The 6000-nt window shown below is 55.2% G+C and overlaps 1 protein-coding gene across 4 annotated transcripts in view; it reads right to left on the bottom strand.

Annotated features, from left to right (window-relative positions):
• Lrrc8a (leucine rich repeat containing 8 VRAC subunit A) overlaps positions 1–4945 on the bottom strand; it is a 28825-nt gene extending 23880 nt beyond the window's left edge. Inside the window, exons 1-2 of one of the 4 annotated variants that reach the window (XM_028883227.2) lie at positions 4803–4945; positions 1823–1926 (exon numbers count right to left, since the gene is read on the bottom strand). The gene's annotated coding sequence lies outside the window, so the exon portion shown is untranslated. Of the gene's footprint in view, positions 1–1822; positions 1932–3838; positions 4049–4180; positions 4523–4802 lie in introns of those variants that run through there. The other 3 variants (XM_028883225.2, XM_037204595.1, XM_028883226.2) reach the window with 3 other exon arrangements.
• Between the last annotated feature and the right edge of the window lie 1055 nt (positions 4946–6000).

Genomic DNA, 6000 nt, shown 5'->3' on the forward strand with positions numbered 1-6000 from the left:
TAAACAGAGGTTGGGGGACTGAGGCAAGAACAAAGGACCAGACCCAGACAGAGTTACAGGATCTGAGTTCAAATCCACGTCACCGTCCTTCATGGGTGGGTGTAGCATGTTGCTTCCTGGCTTTGAGCCTCAGTTTCTATGAGTTGACACCGACAGAGACCAAGCTCAAGCTTTGGCAAACGATCCCAAGATCCTGTCACCGAGTGTTCTAAGTGCCTTCTCCACACCAGTCCTCAGGAAGTGACCATCACCACCACCTGTTCTGGAGGCTTGCTGCGGACCTGACTCCCTGCTAACAATGTCAATGAACCCCCTCCCCCTGTTCCATCTGCTTTTTGTTTTGTTGTTGTTCTTGAGACAGGGTCTCTCTGTGTGGCCCGCGCTGGCCTCAAACTCAGAGACCCACTTCCTAGTTTCTTTTCTTGAGACAGAGTCTCAGTATGTAGCTCAGGCTGGCAAACCTCCTGCCTCAGCCTCCCCAGTGCTGATGGCAGGGCTGCAGTCCCACCCGCAGCCAAGGCTCTCAACACTGAGACCCCCACAATCCCTCAGCAAACAATGCTGAGTCTGACTAGATCTAACCCTGAGTCAGGGCCTAGCTAGTGAGCCTCCGGTCCTGGGGAGCCTCTCCAGCGCAATGGAGGGCTGGAGAAGGAGCTCAGTTGGTAGCGTCGGCCTAGTGTGCACACAGCCCTGGGGGCCAGGTCCAGCACCCACAGAAAGCACACTCAGTGGTACAAGTAATCCAGGTACTCAGGAGGCAGGAGACCGTCCTCAGCTACCTACCAAGTCTGAGTACAACCTCGCCTCAGAAAGCAAATAGAAAAAGAAAGTATACAGAGTCTGAAGGAAGCCCCGCCTCCAACAGCTATGCCTATGACCACGTAAGCGTGAGGACTGCTCACGTTCATCATGCTCAAGCCCATGCCTTCAAGACTGACCAGTCCTGCAGCAGCTGCAGGACTATCTAAGCTCCATGACCAAAGGAACACACTTGGGAAATGTGGCTCAGGCAGCATTTCTAGCTACCCACACTGGTAAGAGGTGGGGGGAGACAAATGTGAGGCTCAGTGCAACAGCACTGGGTTCCAAGAACACAGCCTGCTGGGCCTGCTCACTGAGCCTGGAGTCCAGCGACTCTGGAGCTGATGCAGAGCTGCGAGTTCAAGGTCTGACCCGGCAAGTTAGGAAGATCCTGCCTGACCATAAAGGTGAAACAAGGTCCAAGGAGAAAGCTGGGGGTGGGAGGTAGTAGTGCATGCCTTGCACACAGAGAACCTGGGTCCCATCCCCAGCACCACATTACCCCAGACTGGTGCTGTGTGCCTGTAATCCTAGGACTGGGAGATAGAATCAGGAAGATCAGGAGTTCAAGGCCAGCCTCGGATACATATTGAGTTTAAGAAGTAATTTAAAGATAGAGCACTTGGGGCTGGAGAGATGGCTCAGAGGTTAAGAGCACTGACTGATCTTCCAGAGGTCTTGAGTTCAATTTCCAGTAACCACATGGTGGCTCACAACCATCTACAATGAGATCTGATGCCCTCTTCTGGCGTGCAGACATATATACAAACAGAACACTGTATACATAATAATAAATAAATAAATCTTTAAAAAAAAAAAAAAGAGCACTTGTGTGACACATGTGAGGCCCTGGGTTCAGTCCCCACTACTAAACAAAAACAAAAACACCAAGGAAGAGCAAGCAGGAACACTCAGAAGCCCTGGATCCTAATAAAGGCCAAAGGACTATGAAAATGGAAGCGTGGGCCATGCTATCTGCCTGGGAGAGGCAGTACACAAAGTCTGGAGAGGGCCTTACCCTGAGGTGGCTCTGCTATCTTCGTGCTGGCTGTTGGTGCTGAGGCTGGTCCCTGCCTGGATGCACAGGGTCCGGGCATTCCTTTTGCTCCATGGACGCGGCTGCTGCCCTAGGAGGAAGTCAAGAGCTACAGTCAATAGGTGCATCTGTGGGTCTCAGAGATACTTACATTGGGCCAGCATTTTTAGAGAGCCTGGGGATACTGTCAGGGCCTATCTGGGGCTTTAGGGGAACAGGAGCACCTGCCCCACAGACCCTGGTTCTCCAAAGAGCCCCCAGGCAGCTTTTTCAATCTGGAGGCAAGGCTCTTGCTGGGGACTCAGGCCCAGCCCAGCCCAGAGGGGTTAGTTAGTACAGGCTGCCAGAAGAGCAGGTTTCTGGTGATCCCTGAGCATGAGGAGTAGGAGAATGATCCAGGCAGGAGCAGAGTATGTATTCACTGGCAGGAGAGAAGAGGTGGGCAAGACGCTACAAGCTACTCTTTGGTCACAGCTAGTCCTGGAGGTGGAAGTGGAGAGTGAGGAGTGGGAAGGGTGAGCCAAGCCAGACAGGATTTCTCCTCAAACATGAGGACACACTCTCCACTGTGAGCAAGCACTCAACTCCCCACGGGGCGCCCTGCTCTGCACTGCTTACCAGAGACAAGGTGGCAGTGTGAGAGAGGAGTGAGTGTGGGCGCCACTCCAGACTTGGGAGACAGCAAAAGCAGCCCAGGATGGCAGTGTGGCCCAGCTGTGAGGGACTTAAAACATTAGGAGTTATCCAGGAAGGAAGCAGCAGACGGCAGGACCTGGACGCGTCTAGGAGGGGTTGGGGAGCACCCGTCAACTTGTGAGGATGCAGTCTCTGGTAAAGGATGGACATCAAACACAGTCTTCCAAGCCACAGGAAGACAAGACAGGCAGGCACCGGCAGCCAGAGCCAGGAAGGAGCAGAGGCCATCCAGGCCACCTGTGCCCCACCCTCTGTCTCGGGCAGGACTGGGACATCGCTGACGCTGGACAGTAACTTGTCACTTCACAGCCAGGACTAAAGCAGGACTCTGGACTCACGCTGTTCTAGCCCCTTCTTAAAGGACATGTACCCTGGGCAGCCTGCTCACTAACCCAAGGCCCCCTCCTCCTTCCTCCGCTGTCTATAGTTAAAGTCTACATTTATTCCTCCTGAGTTATCAGGAGGTCTTGGCTGCTCAGCCTGTGCCTCGGTATCTCCACGTAAAAACCTGGAATCATCTACAGTCTCAGGTGAGTGAGTGGGGAACAGGCTGGTTCCAGCTCTTCTAGGCAGCAAGCTGGGGTTCTACCCCATTAGGATGAGCCTCAGGAGCCCACCCCCTCCACAAAGGCCACTCAAATTTGCAAGGAAACTTCATCCTAACAAGTATGCCTTAGGTACAGAGAACAAATGCGTGAGGCTGACTTCTGGTGGTGGTGGTGGTGTGTGTGTGGGGGGGTGTCAAATGCTTCTCTGGTCTCTGCTCTTGTACACCATCCCCCAAGGTGGAGCATCAAACCCCATCTCACACGCTCCAGCAAGGTGTCCTCCAGCATTACCCATATGTCCTTGCCCTACTCCAGACAGCCACAGGAGAGCATGACCTTCATCAAGGGAACAGTAGTGTGATGGCCTAGCCCACCGGCACCACCCCACCCGGGGCCTCTGAATACACTCCCACTTTCCTACCCCCAACAGTCAACCTACTCTTCTTTCTGCAGTGTCTGTCTGTCTGTCTGTCTGCTGGTGCGTCTGCTCCAGAGGGCAGAACACAGATGGCCGGCTTAAAGGAGCCACTGACACACTTGCAAGGACCTTGGAGCCTCTGGCTACTCATTTCTGCCTCCAAAATTCAGCACACAAGTGTCTGTCCCCTGTCCTCACACACCCTCTTCCCCTTCCACACCTCATCCTTAAAGGTATCCTAGCTGAGGCAGGGGAAGAGGAGGCGGTGTAAGTGTGACTGTCCTGGAACCACCACTGTGTCAGCCCGGTTCCCGTCGGAAGAAAGCTAACACTCACCGCTCACTCAATTCGGATGTCCTTCCCAAAAAAGGCAGTAATTGCACCAGAGGAGAGCCAGCCCATCTTGGTTCACTTCAGTCCAGAGGAAGGGAAGGAATCCTCACCAAAGCAGGTTCAAGAACCCAGGGCTCAAGCACAGCTTAGTGGCCCGCGTCTTTACCCAGCACTCGGGAGGCTAGAGGCAGGCTAATCTCTGTGAGTTCGAAGCTAGCCTGGTCTACATAGAGAGTTCTAGAACAGCCAAGGCTACATAGTGAGACCCTGTCTCAAAAAACAAACAAACAAACAAACAAACAGCTCTCTGGGCTCTTCCTTCAGCCTGGGAGCATCTTTGCTGACCTTCAGCTCACCCACACTTTCACAGATCTGATACTCCTGCCCGCCGATGGATACAGAAGACAAGGGCAGAACCCAGTGGAGTTTCACATCAAGAATCGGTCGTCCGGGGAACCGAAGCCCAAAGACCGAGGTCCCAAAAGCCTGTGCTCCTGCCATGGGAACGGTCCCGCAGATCAGGAAGAGGGAGGGGTCCAAGGAAAGAAGCTGGCGCCGGGAAGCCCGCGGCTGAGAACTAGGGGAGCTGGTGGGAGAGCTGTCCGGAGAACGCCCAGGTGGAACCACTGGGAAAGGGGCGCGTGCGTGCGTGGAGGAGCGCGGATCTGCGGGGAGCAGCGCAGCAAGTGTGGCCGGGGGGAGCGCGGCGGAAACTCGCGGGAGAGGCGCGCGCTGGGCACAGGGTGCCCGGGAGGGGGCTCGCGAGCCGCGGCACGGCCAGGAGGGTGGGGTTGGGAGCGGCGCCCGCCGGAGGCCGGGCGGAGCGGGGCGCAGCCGGGCGCAGGGCCTGGGTGGCCGGCGCCCGCGGGCAGCGAGAGCCGCCCAGGGCTTGCGGAGGCGGGGCACACATCAGGATGGATTCCGCGAGGTGACAGCGTATGTCTCATCCCCCACCCGACCCACTCACCTTAGCTCGCCGCTGGCAGCCGCCCGGCAGGCAGCCCCGGTCCTCCGCCACACAGTCCCACCGCCGGACGCCGCGCTCCTCGGGCGCCCTCCTTTTGTTTGTCCCTCACTGCACCACTCTCCCTCCTCCGCCCAGGAAGTGACGTCACGGCCGGGCGCACCCGCGGCAGCCAGGGCGTTACCATGTCTGTAAAGGGGAACGCTTCCCACCGCTTCACCCTACTCTCCCCAACGCGCCTGCGCCAAGTCACTTCGGGGCGGAAGTAACGGAGCGAAGTTCAGCCCCCTTAAAGGGACAGCAGCCTGAGGGTGCGCTGCTGCTGGAAGAGAGGCGAAGTGACCGAAAAGGACGTAAGTAGCTGCTCACGCCCCGTCGACACTGGGCCAGAGTCCTCATCCCTTTAGTGCTGCACGTTATCTGAGTAGCTGCCCAAAAGATGCAGGTGCCCGCAAATGGAACTTTCGTGCTGCTGCTAACCGACGCGCACTCTTCCCTTTTGCACACACATCCCGCTAGCGAAGGTCGTCCCGTGGAAGCCCGCGTTAACATTCTGAGCTGAGCTGCGGGTGGATCCACGTCTCCAGGTCATCAGCCGCCAGCTCTTCATCTGTGTGGACCCTCCTGGGTCCTCATAATTCCCAGGCTAACTGAAGTGATCCATACGTTGGTAAATTGTTCAGCCATTAAAACGAAGTGTTCCATGTGCCCGAGTACATCCTTCTAGAAAGGCAGACAGGACAGCAATGAACGGCAGGGCGTTTTTGTGGATGTGGACGTGGGTATGGGGGTGTGTGTGTGCACCAGCTGACTGATAAAGATGCACAAACTGTACAGATTATACTTCCCTCACTGAATAATCTCCGCCCCCTTTTACAGTGACAATTGACCATAAACGCGAGAGTCTGTCTCTGGACTGTAAATTGTTCACTGATATATCTATCCTTCAGCCAGTCACATCCATATTTTATTCATTTATTTTTTATTTATTGAGCTGAGGATCGAACCCAGGGCCTTGAGCTTGCTAGGCAAAACTCTACCGCTGAGCTAAATCCCCAACCCCAACACATCCATATTTTAATCAACTTGAAAACCCTATATAGTGAAGCTTCCAGCTTTTTCTTCCTTTCCAGACATTGACTCTTTTTGCTTTGAGAAGGAGGCAGAAAGAACACCTGGGACAGGGGTAAATCAGGGAAGC

Source organism: Peromyscus leucopus, chromosome 4 (assembly GCF_004664715.2).
Source record: "Peromyscus leucopus breed LL Stock chromosome 4, UCI_PerLeu_2.1, whole genome shotgun sequence".
In the NCBI taxonomy this organism is placed as follows: Eukaryota; Metazoa; Chordata; class Mammalia; order Rodentia; family Cricetidae; genus Peromyscus; species Peromyscus leucopus.